Source organism: Lemur catta, chromosome 12, assembly GCF_020740605.2.
Source record: "Lemur catta isolate mLemCat1 chromosome 12, mLemCat1.pri, whole genome shotgun sequence".
In the NCBI taxonomy this organism is placed as follows: domain Eukaryota; kingdom Metazoa; phylum Chordata; class Mammalia; order Primates; family Lemuridae; genus Lemur; species Lemur catta.
Genome location: NC_059139.1, coordinates 25233871 through 25259368, shown reverse-complemented (window position 1 = coordinate 25259368; position 25498 = coordinate 25233871). Strand labels below are relative to the sequence as shown.

Here is a 25498-nt window from a genome sequence, read left to right as displayed (position 1 = left end):
GTTTCCTGCTATGAGAACTTTGGATCCCAGAAGAGGACTCCGGTGGCACATGTCGGAAAACATTGTTGCCGCTGACTGCCATTTCAAAAACATAGCAGATTTTATAAAAGGAGTTCTTTCACTTGAAAAAAGCATTTCATTATTTTAATTATGAGAACCAAACAGTCCAAACATTAGGGACAGGTTGTGTTCCCAAAGTTATTTGGAAGTCATTGGAGCACACTCACAATAGTGAGTGGGTTTCCACCACTAGTTTAACCAATAATGGAGCTGAACTACAGCATTAACATTGCACATCACAGTTTCCCATTATTTCTCTGTAAAAATATAAAATTGGCTCTCAAAATACATATGGCATTCTTATGCTCCCTGAGTCTAGAAGAGAGCCAATTTTCTATTCCACCAACTTTACCCCACACTCCCTAACCCCCAGAAGACTGGAAATTCCTTATTCCTTCTCTTGTTATAGAAAGGATTACTACCTTGTATCAGCCCCAGTGAGAAGAGAGGGATTGAGGCAATGACTCTGATACTTGCTCTGTTGGGGGTGGGAGTGCACTGCAGACATTGGAATAGGGAGGGCAAAGGGATTACACGTGTGTCCATGTGCAGTGTGTCTCTGGAAGCTCCGTGAGCCCAATGGGGAAAGCACAGAAATGAAGGGGTGACCATCCCTGGTAGATTTGGGAATCAGCTGTGTGGCTGTTTCTGTTGCAGTCACTAGAAATTTTCCTATATTTTCAGAATTCTCACTTCACTGCAATATTGCAGAGGCCATTGGCATAGGAGACTGAAGGGGTTCCTGGCTTTATGGTTCTTCACCCCAGGGTTCAGAAAAGGGGAGTTAAATATTTAAATACCTCTGCTCCCCTCCCCTCAAACTCATCTGCTATGTTACTTCTGTGACTAATCCCTGCTTCCTTCTGGCTGAACTGTCCAAGAAGGGAGAAATCCAAAAGTGGGAACATGTCATGGCCCTAGTTATCAAGAAATTCACTTTTTACTGCCCTCTCTCCATAGCTTATTGGTTGGAGTACTGTGGACATTTGCAGGAATGAAGCACAAAGGCACTTGGTATTTTATGGAGACAAACACATCAGATATGGGTTAGACACACAGCCCTGGGCACATCTTGCAACCTAGCGAGGAGCACCAGGGCCCAGGCTCAGCTTCCCCATGTCTCCCTGCAGGATATTAACCCAGTTTCCTCAGCTCTCTCTCAACCAGCTCAGTAGAAGTACAGAGTTGGCTTAGGTGCACCCTGATGTTTTTCTTTATAATAAGATTCTAGATTTTAGAAGTGGGAGGATAGGCAATAGGATTCTACTTTATCTACCCCTGTGGACATTGACTGAATGTGTGACCTCACAGTTCTAAAACGGAAATAATAGATTGATACCTGTTAATGTGATAGGTATTTTTAGATACTTTTCAACTTGTAGAATTTTCTGGAAAAACGGGGAAGCAGATGTTCTATTAATAATAATGCACAATTTTTTTGTATGTTCAGTGTTAGTGAGGAGAAAAATCTTTTATGCATAAATCTTAGAAAGTTTTAAGAAATGAAGTAAAAATTATGTTTGAGGTTTTTGTTTGTTCTGTTCCTTTCATCTAGTTCACAATATACACGTGAGCGTCTGGCAGAAGAAATGTGCTCAAATTATGCGGTCACTCATTTGTTCAACAAAGGTTTTTTGAGCTCCTACTACAGGTCATGGGAATGCAGGGTGAAGGCCACATGGGGGTTCTGTATTCCCAGGGCTTACGAACTTTAGTGTGCCTCAGAATCACCTGGAGGGTCAAGGATGGGGGCATGAAAAGTTGCATTTCTAGTAAGTCCCCAGGTGACACTGATGTTGCTGGCCCAGGGCACATGCTTAGAGAACCACCGTTCCCTGGAAGTGACAGATCAAAAACATCAAAGTAAACAACAGGTAAAATATCTTGTATTGATCTCTGAAAGATGAAAATAAGGAGCTGAGATAGAAAATAGATGGGAGATGTCCTTTTTAGATAGTGTCTGGTCTCTGACGAGGTGATGGTTAAGCTAAAGCAGTAGTTATCAACTCAAGCTGCACATTGGAATCACTGGCACAGCTTATAAAATATACCTGTTCTCAAGCACAGAAAACCAGTGAAATTGAAACATTGAAATGGAGCCCAGTGAGGGTTGAGAATTGCTGCACCAAATAGCAAGCATGAGCTGGCCCTGGGAAGAGTGGGGGTAAAGAGCATTTCCGGCTGGGGAATTGGCAGGTGCAAAGGAAATAAAGCAAGAGAGAGCTTGGATCTGAATGAAGACCAGGATGGCAGGAGAAATAAGCAAGAGAAGGGGAGAGTGACAAGGGGTGGTTTTAAGGAACAGGCAATGGCCACATGATTGCTGGGTATGGAAGGCTATCTTAGTCCATTCTGGCTGCTATACCAAAATGCCTTAGGCTGGGCAGCTTATAAACAACAGAAATTTATTGCTCATGGTTTTGGAGACTGCAAAGTCTAAGATCAGGGTACCAGTATGGTTGCGTTCTGATGAGGGCTCTCTTCCAGGTTTCACATTGATTTCTTGCTACATCCTCACATGGCAGAAGAGACAAACAAGCTCCTCCTGTTTCTTTTGTAAAGTCTATTATCCCATTTATGAGGGCTCTGCCGTAAGGACCTAAGCATCCCCCAAGAGGGCTGACTCCTTATACCATCGCCTAGGAGGACAGGATTTCAACATATGAATTTTGGGGGAAAACAAACACTCATCATGGAATTTGATCTTATCATTATTCACCACAGCAGCCACTGGAGATGCCTGAGGAACGGAGTGGGTGCCATTACCTGGTCACATTTTGAGGGTGGGACTACATCTTATGTGACATGAAACCTCTCCAGTTAGCCTTAATCCTGATTTGGGGCTTAACTATTGGCTTCCCCCCTCCTTTATCCCTCAAAATTGTGGCCCCCAAATTTGAACATAGCAAAGTTAGAGAATAAGTATAGAGTTTCTGAGGGTACTGGGTCCTGGGACATGCAAATAAATAACTTGAGGGGCTGCAGTGGAGGCCCAATTGAGAGCTGGTGCCCCAGGGAAATCAGAGAATCTGGAAACTGAGCTAGAAGGTTCCCTACAAAGGTTAGGGTTCCAACCCGCTTCCTCCAAGTGGAGGGATGAAGCTGTTCCCTATATAAGCTACAGATGGTCAGTCATAGTCCTAAATGATATGCTCATATCCCAAAATAGAAATCCACTCACCTCCACATACTCCCCCCTCTCCATCCCTAGACTATTTACATCCTCCCTTTCTACCTTCTGCAGCAAGATCTAGCCCATTATGTTAAAAAGAAAAAATCCCATGCTATGACAAGTTTAAGCCAACGATGAGAGGTTCAAATTCTAGGTAATGTCTTTCATTCATATAACATCAGTGCATGTAGGAGGAAATGTGAGTCACTTCTTGGAGCACGTGTTAGAATATGCTAAATTCGTAGCACCCTTGTTTTTGAACTGGGTGGGTATGGGGCTCCAGTTCTTCATCTGGTAACTTCAATTTACTTCCCCAATTCTTGGATGTGCGCTCCACCTTCCCTTGCTTTCCTCTCATGTTCTTCTCTTTTAATATTCTAATTATTATGAAACAAATAATATAACAAATGCTCACATACCCACCACCCACACTTAATGCATATTATCATTTTGTCATCTATTTAACAAATGAAACAGAAATAGTTGAAGTTCCCTTTTTGTCCTTTTCTAATCCCACAGCAGAGAAACACCTGATGAAAGTGACATCTAGCCTTCCCAGCCAGGAGTTTATATTTTTATTTGTGTGTATCCATGAAATAACATATATAGAACCGTTTTGCCCAGTTTCATTTTTTTGTTATGATTTCTGCACTTTTCCTTCTTTCCCTCTACATTGGTATGTTTTCAAGACATACCCATTTGGATATATGCAGTTCAATTCATTAAACTGCTGTGTAATTCTGTCACAATTTATTAATCTATTCTCTAACATTTGATTTGTTGCCATTGCTTTCAATTTCGAACAGTGCTAGGATAAACATGGAGGGTATGAGAACTTTAAAGTTTATCGAATGTTGGCAAATTGTTCTCTAAAGTCATTTTAACCATTTACCTCCCACCAGCCTTGTATGAGAGTTGCCATTTCTCTACCCCATCCTTAAAACTTGATATTGTTGGATTTATTGATAGAGTTTTGACAATTTGTTATATGCAAAACTGTACTTCATTATTGTTTTAATTTTTATTTTCCTGATTATAACTGAGATGGAACAGGTTTTCATAAGTTTATTGACCATTCTAGTAGCCTCTTCTTTTAATTATCTCCTCATGTGCTTTTTTTATGGATTATCTTTTATGGATTATCTTTTCATGTTGATTTATAGAAAAGCTTATATATTCCAGGCATCAATCCTGTGTCAGCTACATGCATTGCAAATTTTAGTGTCCCAATCTATGGCTTTTTTTTTTTTACTTTACTTTTGGTCTTTCTTTTATACAGAGTTTTACATCTTAATACTGTCAAATTTTAAAATAGGTCTTTTATCATTTCTGCTTTTGATGTTATTTTAAAGAAGTTATTCCCTACCCCCAAATATTAAAGCTATTTTCCTAATTTTTCCTTGAAATATTTTAGAGTTGATTTTCATGTTTAGATCTTTAATTATCAGGATTTTATTTATATTTGTGATGGAAAGCAGGCAGCTAGTATTTTCCCATATGGACAACCATTTGTTGCAATACTATTTATTTTACTCTGCTCTTTTCCTCATCACTTTCTATGTGTCCTCTGTCACATGTCCATTTCCCATCCATTTGGGACTCTGCTTCTAGGCTCCTGACTCTGTTACACTGATCAACATATTTCATAAAACTTCATGTTTATCATTGTTGCTTACATTTTACTCTTCTTCTCTGGATTCATGTATCTTCTTGCACAAGTATATCAACTCGTGCCTACTGTCTAACAATTTCTAAAATTATTCAGTATTTCTATTATTATCCTCCAAACACAACAAAGATCTTACTTAATACAGTATAATTACCCATTGAACACAATCCTCCAACCCTATTTTTCGCTCTTAAAACTTCTGCTTGAAGGATATGAAGATCACTTTCACTCACATTTAATTGGCCAAAGTCACATGGTCATGCCTCAGTACAACAGGGTAGAGATACAAGGATGTATAATCCCTATGCTTTCAGGGTCACCGCAGAGAACAGCACCGATTTGGAAGACTAGCAATATTATATACTAAAGTGTATACAGTATTCGTCTTTGTATGACTGAAAACTTCCTTTAGACTTTACAGCCAAATGATAGGTTAGCTGAGCAAAAATATTTTCAACTGATAGCTGCTTTTCCTCAGCATTTTACAGACGTACTTGACTAACTTCTGACTTCTTTTGTTGCTAATAAAAATGTGCTTTCAAATCTAATTGTCATTCCCTATAAGTGAAATTCTGTTAGTCCCTTTACGATGTTTCTTAATGTTCTGTAGGTTTACTATATGCTTTATACAGATGTGAATTTACTTTTATTTATCCTGTTGTGTACTCGAAGTATCAGTTTAAAGCAGGAGTCTACAAAAGTTTTCTCTAAAGAACCAGATAGTAAATATTTTAGGTTTTGCAGGCCCTGGGTTTCTGTCACAGCTATTCAGCTCTACTATTGTAATACCACATGAAAGCTGCCATAGATGACGCAGAAACAAATGGGTGTGGCTGTACACCAATAGAAATTTTTCAAAAGAAGATATAAAAATGGCCAACAAACATATGAAAAAATGCTCAACATCCCTAATCATCAGGGAAATGCAAATCAAAACCACAATGAGATATCACTTAACTCCAGTGAGAATGGCCTTTATCAAAAAGTCCCAAAACAACACATGTTGGCGTGGACACGGAGCGACAGGAACACTCATACACTGCTGGTGGGACTGCAAACTAGTGCAACCCCTGTGGAAAGCATTATGGAGATACCTTAAACAAATTCAGATAGACCTACCATTCGATCCAGCAATCCCATTATTGGGCATCTACCCAGAAGAACAAAAGTCATTCTATAACAAAGACACCTGTACCCGAATGTTTATAGCAGCACAATTCATAATTGCAAAGATGTGGAAACAACCCAAATGCCCATCAATCCATGAATGGATTAGTAAACTGTCGTATATGTATACCATGGAGTATTACTCAGCTATAAGAAATAACGGTGATACGACATCTCTTTGGTTCTCCTGGAGAGAGTTGGAACCCATTATATTAAGTGATGTATCCAAAGAACGGATAAACAAGCATCACATGTACTCACCAGAAAATTGGTTTCCCTGACCATCACCTAAATGCACATTGGGGAAGGGTACCAATTAGATATCAGATTGAGATGGGGGGTGGGGGGAGGGGCTGGGTGTATGCCTACATGATGAGTGCGTTGCGCACCGTCTGGGGAATGGTCATGCTTGAGGGTACAGACTTGGGGGGGTGGGGGGTGGGGGGAGGGGATGGAGGCATGACTACATGGTGAGTGCCAGGCGAACTGTCTGGTGAATGGCCACGCTTGAGGCTCTGACTCGGGGGGATGGGCAGGACATGGACATGGTATATAACCTGAACATATGTACCCCCATGATGAGCTGAAATAAAAAAAAAATAATAAGCAAAAAAAACCTTTATTTATAAAAACAGGTGGCAGGTGGGATTTGCCCCACAGGCTATAGTTACCAACCCCTGATCTAAGGCCTAATGGCATTCTTCAATTCTGTAAAATTCTCAGCCATTATCTTGTCAAAAACTATTAGTCTACCATTTCGTCCTTAAGTTTTTTTGTCTAGAGTTCCTATTAGATAAAAGTTAGTCTCAATCTATCCTCCATGATTTTAATTGCTCTTCCAAAATTTTTACCTCTGTGTCTTTCTGTGATGAATTTTAAACTAGTTTATCAGCTTCATCTTCTAATTCACTAATTCATTTTTCATTCAGGTTCAGGGTGACCAATTGTCCCAGTTTGTCCCGTACTTTTCCAGTTTTAGCACTAATGTACATGTCCTGGAAACCTTTCTGTTCTAGACAGATCAGGACAGTTGCTCACCCTGACTCCAATGCAGACTTTATCCTGTCTACTGAGTTTTTGTTTCAATGATAAAACTTTTATTTCTAATTTTTTGAATTGTTTGCTTCTCTTCATCACATATTCTTGTCTGATTTCTGCAATTTCTAATTTCAAATATTCTTATATTCTCCTTTGGATATTACTCTATTTTTTATTTCTTGGTGGATCCTAAATTCTTAAAATCATTTTCAGATTGTTCTATTGTTTTGATTTAATTTGAAGTAAACCCATATTTCAATTGTTGATTTTTTGGTGTGCTATTTCTTTTTAACAGTTTTGTTCCTATGTCTTGGAATTTTGTGTTGTAGACAAGTTTTAAAAAGGGTTTGTTGATTAGCTGGTTAGTTTTCTCTTTCTACCTACATTCACACCTCCCCTCTCTAGTGCTGTGCTCATCTCTAGTACTCCTTTCTGAGGCCTCCAGCCCACAACCACATCTATATTGCCAGCTGGGTGATCTAGGCCAACAGTTATATTGGAAATTTAGCATATTCATTATAATTCAGCTGGTATCTTGGCCCAGTTCCTGGCTCTGGGGCTGCCTCCAGTTTAGGGTTTCTCAACCTCAGCACTTGTGTGCACTGTAGAATGTTTAGCAGCATCTCTGGTCTTTACCAACGAGATATCAGTAGCACCTCCTCCTTCCATTGTGACAACCCAGAGCATTTTCAGATATTATAAAATAGCCCTTGGTTTGGGGGTAGAGGGTAAAATCTTCCCCAATTGAGAACCACTGGTCTATTCCAATGCAATCTCAGCAGCAGATCATTTAGTCTACTTTTGTGGTGCTGAGGAGAGAAAAGACATGTCACTCTCTGCCCTTGGTTTCTCAGAATGACCTCAGCTCAGATTTTCAGGTTACACCACAGGAGCTGAACTAACAAATCCTTCCCTACTCTGAACCAACAGCTGCCTCTTCAGTCCTCCAGTCTCACTCACTGCCTTATGTTTCTGTTCTCTTTCTAAAATAGAAAAGCTTATCTTCTTTTTGAGTGTAGCTATCTTTAAAGTCTTCTCATTTCGTATCCAATCTGTCACTGACACGCGTTAGGCCAGTGAGAGCCACAAAGCTTTAGTTCACTGACCAGAAGTTGATCCCTCTTCTCCATCTCTTTTCCCTCACTTCCCTTCAGTTCCGTATCTTTCCTTCCTCTTTTCTCCTTTCATCCTTGATCAGTAGTCAATCAACAAGATAATGGAAATGTGTCAGCATCAGGGTTGATGAGATATTGGGGGAATCAATTCAGTTCCTTCTAGGTCTCTATCACCACCCTTCACCCCTACTCCAACCTGTTAAGACACCTGTTCTCAAAGTGCGCTCCCCAAACCAGCAGCATCAATCTCACCTAGGAACTTAAGAGAAATTCCTGGGCTCCACTCAATACCTGCTGAAGAAGAAATTGTGGAGGTGGGGCCTAGCCACCTGTGTATTAACAAGCCCTCCAGGTGGTTCTGACAAATGCTACAGTGTGAGATCCACTGTGCTAAGACTTAGCTAAAGAGGCTTTGGATCAGTGGTTCTCAACCTGGCTGGACATTTCAACTTTAAAATACACAGCTATTTGAGCCCCACCCCAAAAGATTTTGATTCAGCTGGCCTGGTAGCTCAGGAACTTTTTTTTCACTCCCCAAATAATTCAAATTTCCAGTCAAAGTTTGCTTTAGTTATTCATTGACTGCTTAGCCCATTTTGATCATCAGTTATGCCAGTGCTTCTGGAATTCAAAGAGGAAACCGGTAAACTTTTAGTGAATGAAGTTTAAAATGATTTATTCTAAAGCTGGACTTCCTGGATTTCAATTTCAGTTCCATTCATTCTCAGCTATGTGACTTTGAATAATTTGCCCTCTCTGTGCCTCAGTTTCTCCATATGTAAAAGGTACCTACCAAATAAGGTTATTATAAGGATTACATGGGTTTATATGGCAATATCTTCAGAATAATGCCTGTCACACAGCAAAAGCTATACAAAATTTTCTGCAAAACAAACCTAACTCAAAATAAGTTATCTTGGGAATGGGAATTTTAAAAAGTGTTTAAAAATATTTTTTATATTGGTACCTTTTGCTTTATAAGACCTTTATAAGACTCCTTTTCCTTTATAAGTATATAGCATTTTTCCCCAAAATGATATATAGTTTTTAAAAACATTGATAAAAATTAACTTTTTTCATAAAAATTTTCAGAATTTTACTATATGCCTTTTAAAACTAGCTAGTGGAATTGTAAAACCAGAGTTCAGAATCACTATTCTATACTCATATTTAGTTACAAAACCTGATAAGCCAACAATGAATTCAATATTTGTGTAAGTACTGGCAGAGATTAAAAGATGTGGAGTTGAAATAAACATCTGCTGAATTTGATCTACAACAGACATTTAGACCAAAGAATTTGCGTGAAATCTAGCAAAAAACATTTTCGTATACATTCAGGAGGCTTATTATACATAAATACGTTTTGATTTGTCAATGTATGGACATAGTCTAAAAGAACTACTTGTAATTTTATTCATTACAACTTTGAAAGATAAGCAGTTAAGTGTACTTTATCACAAGAGGACATTCATCCGAGAGACACTAATTTTATCACATGTACCCACAACTACATGAGACAGCATTTCAGGGCTAGGTGGAGTTTTTTCAATAGCAGAGCATAGCTACCCACCACAATAGGGCTGAGACACATACTGCTCAAGTTAGTCACCTAAGAGGCAAGGGGGGCAGGGAGTGGGAAGTGGGGAGTTTCCAAACTATCTGTTAATTATCAAGCAAACAAAGAAGAAAGACTGCTAGGGTGGAATTGTAACTTCTAATTTATAAGCAAAGTCCACCTGTAGCCACTGAGCATAGCTCGTGCAGATGGTTTCGATTCTCAGATGTAAAAGTTAGCAAACCTGAGCAAGTATTATTGAATTTGATAAGCAGGACAAGGAGAGGGAGAGACTTGCCAGAAAGTGGCTAGAATAACCATGTTGTGATGGTGATGGTTAATTAGGCATGAAAAACCATATATAATATACCATATACCTTGATTCTTCTACATCTCTATTTTTCTCACTTTTCTACCCATCCACATGGTAAGTCCTTGTATTTAATTTATAAGCCACACACACCAAAAAAGAAAAAAAAAGGTGGGCTACCAGCACACTCTTGGGATATGATGCTAGACCTACCTTTTGATCAGTAAAAACACTGGTTTCTCTTTTCTTTGGGGTCATTACAGACAAGTATTCAATTCAGAGGTAGGGAAATAATGCCTTCTTGGGCAAGTAACTTGGAAAAACTAGAAACGCATCACATGTTTGCATTTGTAATATCTTATCAATGTTACTGTTTCCATTATTAAGACCTATATTTAACTGAATGGTAATAATTACTGCATCCATAAATACTTGTAAATAAAGATTACAGTGCACTGCGTTAGTTATTCTAACAAATGTGTGCCTTTAAGTGACCTAGACCCTCAGTGGAGACAAAAGGAGAGATGCTCATTAAATAAAGGACTCCGTGGAGCTAGCAGGCTGAGTGTGAAAGCCTCGCCTTGACAGTAAATTCTCAAGCTCTCTGAGTAGCTCCCCTTCTCCTTGCTCTCTCCCACACACCGAGGTTAGGTCAGTCTCCACTATCAGACCCACTCAGTTATCTTACACAAGCCCACTTTACCTGTTCACTTTCTGAAAACATTGGAGTTGGTTGGCCCAGGTCAGATAGTTTCCCTTTAATATTCTATGAGCGAAATAAAGTATATAGTTCTGGATGCATAGAAAGAGTCAGGGTAAGGTTTGGTAAACTTTGTCCTCTGGGTAGGCAGCTGATTTTGGACGTGTTTGGATTGGAAGTAGTGTCCAGGGATGGAAAATGAGATCAGATTGAAATGCTTAACAACCTGCTGGGATGTTCTGGACTAGTCTTAAATGTGTGTGTGCAGAAGAAATTCGGTAGTGGTTAAAATTTGGTATTAAATAGGATATTGATGTCTGCATCTTACTTTGAGACGCATCCCCGAAAAAGTGAATAGATAAATGGATAAACGTGATAAAGTAAAAGCAAACATACGCGGTTCCCAGGTTACGGATGAGATATGTTCCTGAGAGTATCTTTAGGCCGGATTTGCACGTCACTTGGAGGCCTGATGAACAGTACACATGCGGTAATAATAACAATACTAGAATGGCTCATATATGATAATAATATACTGTAATACTGTATTAATAACAATACCTCTATACCGTAGTAAGTTACAGAAACTATTGTTTTCTTTCTTGTAATTCAAATAAACAGAACATAAAAACAAACTCACACAAAAAGTTTAGGTAGGAGATGGGAGAAATGTCAAAGGAGAATATTAAAGGTTAACACTCACCTAATGTTGCATGAATGTCTTGCTCACTGGAAGGGGCATTTCTGAGGCTCAGGCTAACGTTTATGGGAAGATGATGATGGAGACGGTGCGGGAGAGGATGGAGCGGGTGCTGGAGAGCCAGGATTTGATCCTGTTGCTGGCGGAGGGGAGCTGACCACTGAAGGCCGCGGCCTGAAAAAGGTCTCTAGGCTTGTCTGCACAGCCTTTTTCTTTTCTACCTCATAAATGGCTCTGCCGTAGGCAACGTTCTCACTCGCTGCACGGTAAACATTGTAAACCGCTCAATGTTAGGATCCTGTTCCTCAAGCTTAGCAAACCCTGCTTCTATGAGACGCAAGGCTTCAGCTAAATATTTTGTCAAAAACTTTTTTGGCCCCGTAGCTTCCGCACGTTCGTGTGTTTCCATGGGCCGCTTCTCCACCTCTGAGAAGGGCCGCTGCGTAAAGACGCTGCGTGAAGACGCTGCGTGAAGACGCTGCGTAAAGACGCTGCGCCTCACGCCGCACCGCCTAGGCCGTGCAGGCTCGTTTACGTGCGTGGAAGAAATTAGTTCCCAAAGTATTACTTTAATTATTTAATTATAAATTACCCTTATGGGAAGCCTCAGGAGCCCATTTGTATGTACAAAATGCCATAAGTCGGGTCATCTGTGCCCCAGAGACTGCCCATATAGCAAGATGCCAACAATTGCACGATCTAGGTGGAGGTAAGTAGAGGTTCTCCTTTAATTTCAACGCTTGTATATGCTTGAAATTTTTTATAGTAAAATGTGGGGGAAAGTTTGAATGTCAAATAGACTGGGAAAATGGAACTAGGTAGTACAATACTCTATTTTCTATATTCTTAACCAGTGCATTTATACAGCCCCCTTTATCTACTACATGAAATACCAGCAATAAATCTTTTCCCCGTAAATATAAATAGCTTTCTCCTCTTAGAAAAATGAGATGCATGGGATGATAAATTTCTCCAAAAATACAGGAAGATGTAGAGGAAGTAAGAATCCCACTATCTGATGAAAACCACTATTACCATTTTCGTAAACATTTTTCTAGACATATCACTGCACAAAGTATAAGATTTTTCTATATCTGACTCTTACAGCCGTGTTTGTCCTACTTCTCCTCCACTTTCCCCTCTTCCACACCAGGTATGACACTTCCCTTAATCCTTGGCTCCAAGTTTCTTCTTTCATGAAAACTTCCACTTTCCACTCTCACCTAATCTAATCCCTTTTGATTTGGCATGCCCTGCCTTTAGCATTTCCCTTATCAATGCCTTGACATTCTCTCAAGCACCTTTAATATTCAGATGCATTTTCTTTCCAATTATTTTGCATCCCACCATACCATCTTACATACCTTGAGCTGCCAATAAATGTTTGCTGTCAGGCTAATAATTTTACAAAATCTGATCTAAGGCAAAACCATGCTTCTAACTTAATAAGTAACTATGCAGTTTAAAACAAAATCCTCCCTCTAGATAGAAATGAGGATATCCATTTCTGTTAATTTAGGGAAACACTGAGGTCATAGTTGTTGCACATGGAATTCTTACTTCAGAAAATATAAGCCATCTTCAGCTCTTGCTGTTTCCATTTAGATGTTGTCATTGCCACATCCCAAGGGCTCACAGTGAGTGATAGGCCTATCACTCTGAAGAACACGGGAAATTCTGGGGGCCCCAGATGGGTGTTGGCAGGGTTTATGCACATTTTTGTTTCATGGGCATAAAACTAGGTTTTGGGTCTGTAAAATGTGAAAAGAAGTACTCTTACTCATATTTGAGAGATATCTCTAATACATGTACTTCAAGGAGTTTCCATTAGTTCACCTTCTTGCATTGTAAATTTTATACATGATTTTCTGATTTTATAAACATATCTTATTTATTCCTATTACAAACTCCTTTCAGGGAATCTCAAAGAATAGATTAATAGACTAGATAATCTGAGCAGTAAAAAGTGTACTTTTCTTTAGGAATAGAAAAAAGAATTGTTTCTATCTTCCTCCTGCTAAGTATAGTATAATCCTGAGCAATATGAAGGTTTAAATCACTTTTCAAACTTTGTATTTTAGAAAATAAGGAATATAATAACAGTAACAATAGCTAACATTTTACTAAGTGTTTCCTCCGTGCCAGACATTGTTATAAGTATTTTTTAAATATCAATTCATTAAATTCTTACAGCAATCCTGGAAGATATACCACTTTTAGTCCATCTTGTGAATCAGGAAACCAAGGGAGAGAGCTAAGTAATTATTAACCAAAAAGATCCAAACCCAGACTGTTGGTTCCAGAGCCTATGCCTAAATTACTCCATTCTTCTAGTTCTCTAGGATGAAAAGAAAATGGCACTAACTTAGTCTAGTGATAGAATACAAAGGATACTTTCTGTTTCATAAACTAAGTGTGAGTATGCCTATATCTCTCTATGTGCATGTTACTAGGTTAGTACCAGATTATTAGCTAACTGTAATGATACTATGAGTGCTTCTCTTAAGACATATGCTCTGACATGTTTCTAGAAAATTGGGATGAAGTTACACTGATTTTTTTTCTTCCTTGCCTGTTCACAACATCTGTACACAACAGATTGTGTGTGTGTATGTGTACGTGTTATCTAAAATATATTAAAAGAAATTTGAAAAGAAATACACCCACAACCGTAGCTATTTCCCTTGTATCATGTGACCATTCAATCTTTAAGTATATATATTTTACAAAATTATCCTAGCATATTTTCACTTAAGTTTAATCATAAACATTCTTCCATGTTGCTACCCACTGTTCATAATTGTTTAATGACTGTAACACATTCTCCAGTTTTGTTATTTTTAGGTCATCATATATTATGGCTCTCTTTTCAGCCATCTATATTTTGTTTTTGTATCATCACACCTGTCACATTGTGATTTTATAATATACTCTAATATTCAATAGAGCTGGTCTCCCTCATCCCTTCCATCACTACCCCTCTTTTTCACAATTTTTATTGATCTCCTTATCCATGTATTTTTCTAAGTTTCATAATAATTTTATTTAGTTCTTAAACTATAGCTCTGATTCTAATTATATTTCTCTCAGTGTCAAAAACAATTGACTAGTTTACAATACCTATCGTTCTTTTTTAGCAGTGCTCTGTATAGAGTTCAATTTACTTTTCACACTTTGCCCTGCAGGGATTTTTCTGCTTATTCGAGTACCCTACATATTCTCAGAATGACTTTTCAGGTCAGAACATGGTCTGGCCAGGAAGTAGAGAGCAGCCCCTACAGAGAATAAAGTCATCCCACAGTAAAACTGTAGTTCCAGTTAAAACTGTATTCCCTTCTGACTAATGAGCTAATTGGTTTCTGGGAATGAAGAGCTCTTCATTTATTTTTTGTTCTTATTGTCATTGTTGTTATTGTCCCTCATTTTAATTTTTCCCTTTGTGTGGTTTATAGAGTGCTTATATCAACTTACAAAGTGTTCAGAAATGAATGTTCCTCAGATTTTCATGCTCTAAATTAAGCAATTCCTTCAGGATCAAATACTAGTTCTTATTCTCTCAGGAAGCACTCTTGCAAATTACAGGCCTCTTTTTGTCAGTTTTAAAACAAAATTTTAAACAACACATCACCCAAGGTTTGCATAAAATACATTCACCTACAAGGCATGTGGAATATTTTCTTCATATAATTCTCTTTGGAGGTTGCTATAAATCATCTGAAATGCTTACATTGAAGTGATGACTAATCTTTTGACCATTAAATTGCAAAATAGAACACTCACAAATCACATGATGCTATCTTAGAACTAATAATATTTAGTTTCTTTATTAAGGTGGCGCCAGGATAAAACATTTCTATGTATCAGGCGTGGTTGTTTGGAAAACTCAACGGTCCCTTGTCTTAAGAAGTCCACCATTTTTGTTTTCACCTATCCTGAAATCAGAACACTACATCACTTTTAAAGGTTTTCTAAACACTTCCCAACACTCATGGCATGAAGCTCACCCAAGAATTTTCTAGAGATCACCCCAGAGGTGACAAGACAAGATCTCACCTGCCCTCCCATCCCCAAATAGAGTGATTGCTAGACCATATAACTTACAAGGTGAACTTCAAAGGACCCTCATCTTCTCCCTGCTTTCGAGAAATCCTGCCATTTAACACAAAAGGAAAAACAGACAAACAAAAACATGGCACTTAATATTTTTAAAAGGAGTTTCCAAACACTTTGGTGCTGATTTTTTGTTTTATTTTGTTTCAGAAAATCTATCCTGGGTAATGTTCCAAAAATGTTTCCGAGTTGGCAAAACTGATAGAATCTTTTTAGTGGCATTTTGACAGTTTTCCCTTGATTTCTAAAATGCCATTCTTCCCTGAATCTCCTCCTGTGGCAATTCCTTCTTAGTCCCCTTTGAGTTCACCTTCAGTTTGGTAGTACACAAGGCACCATCTTTTCCTCCTGTCACTCTGCCTGCCCCCTCCCAGGCATTCTCTGTCTCTCTAAAGGCTTCAGCTGCTGACCCTCTGCAGATAACTCTCATGTCTGGCATCTCAAAGGCCACCTGACCCAAAATGAAGTCATCATCTTCCCTTAAATCTGTTCCTCCTCCTATATTCTCTATAACTTGCTGAAGGCAGCCACCATCTTCTACGTCATTTTATATTTCTGCATTGCTGCCGGCGCCCTGGCACCCAAGTTATAAACACATACACATTGCCTTCCCTCCAACCATATTCTACAGGCTATTTTCAGAATTCAGGCTCTTATTCTTGCTGACTGGACGATTATAGTCTTGCATCTCACACTCCTGAAATCCATCCTCACTCTGCTACCGGAATGGTCTTTCTAGGCACACATCCAATTACATAACTTTCTGGCTTCAACCCTTCAGATGGCCCCTCATGGCCTACCACAGGAGTCAGCAAACTATGGCCTGTGGGCAAATCCAGCTCATTGTCAGTTTTTACAAATAGAGTGTTACTGGAACACAGCCACACTCAAGTCATTTAGGTATTGTTGATCTGCCTACATGCTACAACAGCAGAGTTGTGTCGTTTCAGCAAAGACCATGTGGTCCAAGACCAAAAACATTTCCTATCTAGTTCTTTACAGAAAAAGTTTGCTGACATCGGGCCTAGTGGATAAAGTCAGAACTTCATGATATGACATGTAAGGCCCCCATCCCTTGGCCACAGCCTCTATCCCCGGGCTTGGCTCTTGCCACACACACCCCTTGAGCTTTACACTGCTGCAGCGCTTAGCTGTTCGCAGCTTCCCAGCACTGGCCAAAAAATATGTCTGTGAAGATGCAGAGGTCATGTGCGTCTGCACTGCCCAGTGCCCTGACTGCTTCCCACACGTCACTATTGAGCACTTCAAGCGTGGCTAGTGCAACTGAAGAACTGAATTTTTTTATTTTATTTAATTTTAATTATAACATAAATTTAAACTTAAATAGCCACATGTGGCTAGTGGGTACCATACTGGACGGTGTTATACTAGACTGTGTCACCAACAGTATCTTTGTCCATTCTAAGGGGCATATTTAAAATATTTAGAATATCCTATTATGACACTTTTTCTAAGGAGGCTTTTCTAACTCCCAAGCCCTGCCACCTTCAAAGAACTCGGTATCTTCCTTTTGCACCCTCATTGTGCCATCATATTACCAAGAAAACTTTTTTTTTTTAACTCTGAACTGTCTCGTCCAACAAGAATGGCAATTCCTAAAAGCAGATCTTTGTCCAGTTTATCTCTGCTTTATTAGAAGCTTCTAATCCAGTGCCTGATTTGTGTCAGAAGCTTCATTAATATTAGCTATTGGTCAACTAGATTAATTAATGTCACATTCAATCTTATTTCCGTCATGTAAGTCCCTTTCCTTCATTTACAGTTCTTTGACAAATGAGTTCTGTCAGGAAGTGCTTCCACCTCACTCCCCGCCCACTCAGAGAGTAGGGACCCCTTAAATAGTACTAACTTTCCTTTTGTTACACTTGAGCAATCAAAGAGACTTGCTTTGATTTTTTTTCTAAACTGCTGGACCAAATTTCCAAGACCTCAAAAGAGAGAAAACAGGTTCTCTGAAAAAAAAAAAAAATAGGAAAGTAAGCCCAAAGCTAACAAAAGGAATTATTGCCCACAGATCAAACTTTCCAATGTTTATAAGTACAGACTTTTCTAACAGCACAGCATGTTTAACGCTGGATGCTTAACAAATGTTTGCTGAATGAAGCTGGCTAACATTAACCCTGGGTATATTTACTTCACCATGTAACATGTTCCAAAATGGTGAAATGTCACAGTTGACAAATAAATTAAAATGCCTATAAATATACTTAGGGTAAGAAATGTCCAATATAAATGATATTTTATAGAAGTTACATTTCCATTCCTTTATTTGGGGAGATTTTTCTTTTTAAATCATAGTCTTTACCATTTAGGGTATTAACCTGGAGACATGAGCCCAGCTTGTTCAAGTGTGTCAAAACTATGAATTTTTATTCTTTTCATGTCTAACTAACAATCTTTGAATAAGAGCTTAAGGTAAATAGAATATTGGACTGTATCTGAAAATATAAACTCAAGATTTTAACCTGTGTCAAATTATGTAGGGATAACTTTTTCGTATATACTCTGTATATTATGATTGAAAATACAATCAGTTGTGCAGAACAAAAGAAAGATATACATAGTAGAAAATCTTTTAAATATTTCAATATTTAGTATCTAGGAACTATGATCTGTTAGGCAAGCAAGTGACTTTTTTTGCTGGTCACCCTTTGGGGGACTATTTTAAACTTTAATCTTAGTTTCTTTAGTGTTTTTGTTTGGTTTGGTTTTGGGTTTTTGTTGTTGTTGTTGTTTGACAGATTCTCACTCTGTCACGTAGGCTAGAATGCAGTGGCATGATCATAGCATATCATAACCTCAACCTCCTGGGCTGAAGCAATCCTCCTGCCCAAGCCTAGCAAGTAGCTAGGACTTCAGGTGTGAGCCATCACACCCGGCCTAAACTTTAAGACTTGTTTCATGTGTGTGCCATTATCCTAAGTGCTACATTATTCCCACTTTCAGATGATACAATTGAGGCACAAGGAAGTAACTTGTCCAGAGTCTCCTAGTAAAGGGCAGAGTTGACATTCAAACCCAGGCCATCTGGCTCCGAGGCTTGGGCTCTCAGTCTCTGTTTTATTCTGCCGTGAATACATGATGCTGTTCCCATTCCTTTATCATGTGACTCTGAAATGTAGACATTTTTCCCCTTCAGTTCACATGGATTTCTAACATCTTTTTAATGGCCAAATATTACATAAACTATACATTGTCTAACCTGATCCCTCTAGACAGACTTTCTATTTTCACTCTTCCACTACAAAAGTCACTTTTGACCCTCAGAACTATTGGTTGTGTGAAATAAGACAGAGAACCATGTGAAAAGAGTGTGTGGCCAGTGTAACTTGGAGCTCTCACAGGAGGAAATGATATTTCACCTCCCCTAGAAAGGAGTTGTGATAGGAGTTCTGAGGGTTTAGGATACTGTTAGGGGAAAAATTAGGTAATCATGCCAAGTTATCATTTTGATAGAAATGGAATTGGTAGGCAATAGCCCTGAGCTGAATTATAATCACACAGTATTACATTTATTATATAATATTAATATATGCCCCCCACATTTGCTAGTTATCATACAAGGGAAAACATAGTTCTTATACTTGGGCTTTAAAAATCTGCACCTTTATGGTTTCGTAGGCAGAGTGACAAGCTCTCGTTGCCACAGGATCCCCATTCTGTTTGCCTCTATGTTTCCCTCACTTTCTGAGAGTTGTTGCATTTTTGTTTCCTATGTCCTCTGTCCACCCCAAACAGAGGTGCGCTGCTTTACTCTTTCACTCTGGAGTAGGCATGGACAAAACAGAACAGAAAGAAAAAAATACTCTTTCTTTTCTTCCTTGGCACAACCGAATTGCTGCAAAATTTCTTAAGACAAAGTATAAATAGACAAAACACCCCTCCAAGTCTTATAATGTAGTCTGCTTTGAGGGAGAATCCTATATGAGCTAATGATACTGCCCACCACGCTCTTCAAAAGCCCTTTCCTCCTCATCTCATCTGGACACTCGGACACAGAAAGCCTCTTCTCTCAGGTTTCCCCCAATGTTGCTCCCTTCCCTGACCTCTCACTCTTAGGGACTGTTGGGGCCAAGTGAAACAATAGTGAATTCGCAGCTAGAGCCCGTTCAAAACCTCACAACCCCATCCAACCGTCATCTTATACTTCCTTCTCTCTCAGGAAAGTCTGATTAGTTATAATCTCCATCCCTTACACCTCAGACTCCCAAAGAGGCAAACAAATCCCCACAAACATTGACGAATATATATTAACTACCTGTTAAGTACAGAGATTCATAGGTATTTTGATCATATTTCTCATTTTGGATGAGGAAAATATGATCACTGTACAGATTAGAAAAGTCTCTCACACACACACTTTTTTTTAAAAGTTGTGGTACAATAGACACCTGTCCCTCACTCTCGGTTTTCAGGAAAGGAGGGAGTGGAAGGGATGGAGATGCACATACAAAGAATTAATCACTTTTTTTGTGATTAATTCTGGATTCTAGCATTTGAAAACTTTAAGAAAATTGTTGAAATAGATTGAAAAGAAAAATTTTCAGGCTACCTAAGAGAGCTGGGATTGTTCAACTGAAGCAGAAAAAAACCAAAGTGATTTCCCACTTTCTGGAATATCAAACGACATGTAAGGAGTTCCGAGACTTCTCAGAAGAATATCCTCAGGATGACTGAAAAATTTGAGGAGAATATGGCTGAGAGGGAAAATAATACAAAATTCTTGGCTTGATAAAACTTTCTTTTAGGCTGTTAACATAAGTTTACAAGAGACTTACACTTTAAAAAACAAATTCTCTGAACAAATGATTATAAATAGATGCCCTCCAGTAAAAAGAAGAACTTGAACTGTAGTGGGAAGAATTCAGAGAAACCCAAACCCAAGGGCTCCTTTCCAGTGCGCCTGCTTTTCAAATAAGGTGGGTCTGTCACTGGGCATGGTCTGTGTCACGAGCAACAGTGTGCATGGCCCTCCATGGGGTTGTTCAGGGCACAATCGACACAACCATACCTGCTCCTTTGCCCACTCAGGGCCACCCTTAGAAATGAAAAGTAAGGAACTAGGATAGAACCCCACGCCCACTCCCAGCCTTGACCTCACCTGCCTCCCTTGCTCCCACCTGTCCCTCACTCTCGGTTTTCAGGAAAGGAGGGAGTGGAAGGGATGGAGATGCACATACAAAGGAAGGTGGGGGGATAAGCTGACTTGAGTGCATACAGCTTCAGAGCCGGGGAGTAGAAATGAAGCCTACGTGTCCTTTCTCCCTTGCCCATCTTCCAGACTCAGAAGCCGCGGAGACCCTGGTGTGGCCATGCCTCCTTTAGAGTGAGCCACTTACACCCAATTACAAGGCACAATGGCTTGTGCAGAAATACTCGGTGTGTTCTCACACACAAAGAGGTTTTTCTGTGTTAGAAGGGGAAGTGGTTTAAAGCTTAGCTGTGGGAGACAAGAGGTAAACACAAACATGAAGCCCCACCCTGTTACCCTCTCGGCTTTCCTATGGGTTTAATAATGTTTCCAACTGTGCTACTTAATTTCTGTTTGTTTAGTTATTCTGGATAAGCCCTAGACAGACTGTGCTGACCTGATGGTGGCTGTTACAGAGGTCACATACAGGTACTTGGAGGGCTCAAGGCTCCTTTTTGTTCTTCATGTACTCGCAGTAAAAATTCCATGTTTGATTGCAGAGACCTCATCCTTCACCAGCATTTTTCTCACATGACAACTGCTCTTTAAGGTCCCTTCTTTGTTAGGAGGCAGGTTGGCCCACGAAAGTACTGCAAACAAATTGATCTTACCTTTACCGTAATGAAATATTTTGATCTTTGCCATGTTACCACTGGGGGATTTTTCCCCTAGAGTGAATTCTTTAAGAGAGGCCCAAAGGAAGAAAGTAAAAATTCACCTAACAAAGCGTGAAGCATTTTCTTTTTCCATCTCAGGCTTCCTCGAAATTTATCCTCATGGTAATTTTATACACACATTCACTCACACATAAATAAACACATACATATAATGTGCATGATGTATGTAATGCATATGTACACATACATATACCATTTACATGCAGGACTTCACAATAAAGATTGTTTCTTTTTTTAATTGTAAAATACATATAACAAAATTTACCATCTTAACCATTTTTGAGTGTACACTGCAGTGGTGTTAAGTACATTCACATGATTGTATACACTTGTTTATTTTTATCTTCTTAGTTTAGGGTCAACAAATCATTCTGAATCTTGATTATAACAGCCAATGTATGAGCTGTTTCTCCTATATTTGTATGATTTATAAATATTGGAATGCTTCTATATCTTTGTCTGAGATGAGGATGAAAATAATTCATAGAACAGACCTAAAAAGAAGGGAGCTAGAGACATGTTCGTGTCAATCCATTAATCCACATTCTTTGGGTGTTATTTTAGACAAATGCAACTGACTGTATTCCATTATCAATGCAGATAATCTCCACCTCTAAGAATCCTCTAATCTTTGTTCCAATGTTGTTTTCCCAACCGTTTGCACAAATATTTCATATTTACAGCAACTGAAATACTCAAAACAAAATTCTCCAAGCCAGTTTCCTTTCCTACCTTGTCATCATGAGCACTACCCAGCATGTCTTGAAGAATGAAAGTGCAGTAGTCATTTTAACACTTTCTTAGCTTCTTTCCCAATATCCTGTCTAACATTAAGCACCTTAGGTCAGTGATTATCAGAACATTTCTTATCACTTCCCACAGAGGAAATTATGATATTTGGTTGATTGAGTAAGCCAAAAAAGGCTATATGCATCTGGAAGTATTTGGTCGATGGGGGTTAGTATGTTTCCCACAGCTTCAAGGCCTTAGTGGGTCTCAACTCACCCATGACACTTGGGCACACGAGCCAGCAAACTCGAATTTAATCTTTCTTCAAAACGTCTCTTCTGTTTGCCCTACTATTTCCGTTTCTGCACCTACCATCTTCACCAAGGCCATTATCTTATATTTGGATTATTGTAACAGCATCCTAACTGCCTTCCTTGCCTTTATCTTTTTAAGTTTATCTTTTGTGGTGCTGCTGGTTAATCTATCTAACTACCGTTTTTGGCATGAGCCTACAATTGTTTCCAATTGCCTGTGACAATCAAACCCAAATTCTTTCATCAGGATTTCAAGGAAAAGAGATTTTGTGGCCCATCTTACTTGTTAAACTTGTTTCCTTCTAAGTTAAATTCACTTATTCACTGCCTACCACCACCATCATCACATTTCTTAGACTTGCTCTGCTTCCAGAAGATCCTAGTAGCAGTAGTTAATACTCATAACTGCTTGAGTAGTCTTGTAGTCTTGAGTACCTACTATGTGTTAGGCCCTCTGGCAATCTTCACAGCAACTTTACATTAGCTAATATTATTCCCATTTTATAGATAATAAAGTTGAAACTCAGGTCAAGTAACTTGGCAAAAGGAAAAAATTAAGTAGCAGAGAGCCTAAGACTTCAAAGTTCAGCTTAACTTTAAACACCACTCTCTTTCTACTGCCCTTGTCTAATGTGAGCTTAGCTTCCACCAAACGCACAGCATTTCTTTCCAATCTTTTAATTGGGCAATTAATAATTTGCTATCATGTGATAATCCTTTGATTGTTCTTTATTATTCTCTGATTCTTCCATTGTTATATAGCTGTCTGCATCTTTGTCTTCATCTGTCCAACTATACTGGGAACCTTTGCCTGTAAAATCTATATCCCCTACAATTTTTAGGCGATGCTATGTTTTTTGTGGTCTCTATGGATATGACATCTCACTTTCTAAATTTTTTTCAAAGCATTATAATTCCTCTGGCCCACATGTGCCACATCATACTATCCACAAGAAATTGTATTTATATTAATGGTCTTTATTTTTTGCATTTGCTTTCACTCTTTCTCCAGGGTTATTTAATAGCTTAAATCTTCAATTCATAAGTTCTTGTAATATCAAAAACCTCAATGCCTTTTTTAGTCTATTAACATTCAGAACATCCATCAGTTTTCCCAAGACATATTGTTCTCTTTAGAGATCTAATCCTATAAATCTTCTAGTCATTATTTTCAAATCTATCCTTCAGAGCAAAGAAAGTGGTTTGTTAATCTTCTCACTCACCCAGGTTTGAGCCTCAATGGCAATACAAATAGTTTAATATAAAGTGTCTTTTAAAATCCTTTGGCACACCTACAATTTATCTAGTATCTGAGGGGTTTGGAAAACAAAAGGATATCATATGATCCAGGTACTCTAGAACTGTGCTGTACAATACCATAGCCACTAGCCACATGTGGCTATTTAAATTTTAATTCATTAAAATTAAACAAAATTAAAAGTTCAGTTTCTCAGTTGCCCTAGACACATTTCAGGTGCTCACTAGCTGGATGTGGTTAGTGGCTACCACATTAGACCACACAGATATAAAACATTTCTGTTGTTACAAAATATCCTATTGGATAGCACTACTCTAGAAGCTTATAAACACTTTTGTTGAGAAATATATGTTTGACATCATTTATGGCAGCTGATGATATATTAGTTATAAGTTTAATAGCTGTCATACATTAGGGTTTTATTCATCATTTATTCACTCAGTGCAAGAACTAGTGCCAAATACGTGCTCAAAAATGCTTAACAAGTATTAGTACAATGAAAGTGGAATCTCCTATATGGCTACTCAGTTATCTGGCATCACAATATGAAAAAAAAGTAAAGATTTAAGCAGCAGAAAGAGAAACAAAGGGTTCTATCAACAAGTAGTCTACATTTCATGAATTCTGCTAATTCATGAAAATGCTAAATGTAAATCTATGGCAAATTGTGGACGCCCTCTCTGCCCTTGCTTGGACAGCTGTGGGTGACATCTGCATCAAATCAGCCAAGAGTTATTTATTTTCGAAATGTGCACTGACCCCTTTCTAAGCCCAAAGGGTAAAAATGTCACCTTTGTTCATTTCTCAAGAAAAATATTTTTAAGATCCTGCACTGACTGCAAAAAAAAAGCTATTTCTTGGTATGTTACCCATAATTCCTTCCTCATCTCAGCTTTCTGACAGTCATCATTTCTCGCCTCCATTCCTGCATATGGTATGAACAGGAAAGCAATTCCATTGCCCCACAAGCCACATTGGCCTCTTTCCATCCATGGAATTTAAATTGATTATTGAGTTTATATTTATGAACTATGTGATTTTGTAATTGCCTCTTCATAGCTCAAGGGCTGTGAGATCCTTGGCACAATGAGACTATTCAATTCAGTTTTATAATCCCATTACATTGGACATGACTCTTTAGGAGACAATAAATTTTACATATATAAATTCACTAAGATTCACAAATGTATCTCCCTGCCTGGAGTTACGCCTTTTAAGTATCAATAATATTCTGATAAAGACACAAATGCAATTTTAAAAAAGCAATCTCAGTGAGTAACCTTTTCTCAAACTCTTCATAGTTCCCTGCACAATCAAGCTAGCTGACATATGTGTGCTATAGTTTTGGGGTAGTGGTGATGGATTTGTATGGAAGATGCTGTTAGAAGACCTAGGAATGAGCCTGGCTATCACACATTTGGAACTTATGGTCAGTTTATTTGCAGAATCAGCCACAGATAACAAGGAAACTTCATATCTCTTGGAAATACATCTGGCCTGTATAAGCTAGAGAAAGGCCAGGGTAGCAGTTCTCACAGTTTAGCCCACAAACGCCTGGGAATCACCAAGTCCCTTTCAAGCAATCCACAAGGGCAAAACTCCTTACATAATAATACTCAAGTGTTACTTGCCTTTTTCATTCTCATTTTCTTGTGAGTGTTCAGTGGAATTTCCCAGAGCCTATATAATTATCTGAAAAGTCTATTAAG

The 25498-nt window shown here is 38.6% G+C and overlaps 1 protein-coding gene across 2 annotated transcripts in view; it reads left to right on the top strand.

Moving 5' to 3' along the window:
* The window catches only part of FYB1 (FYN binding protein 1), a 144110-nt gene that overhangs the window by 395 nt on the left and 118217 nt on the right, over window positions 1–25498 (top strand). The window lies entirely within an intron of this gene.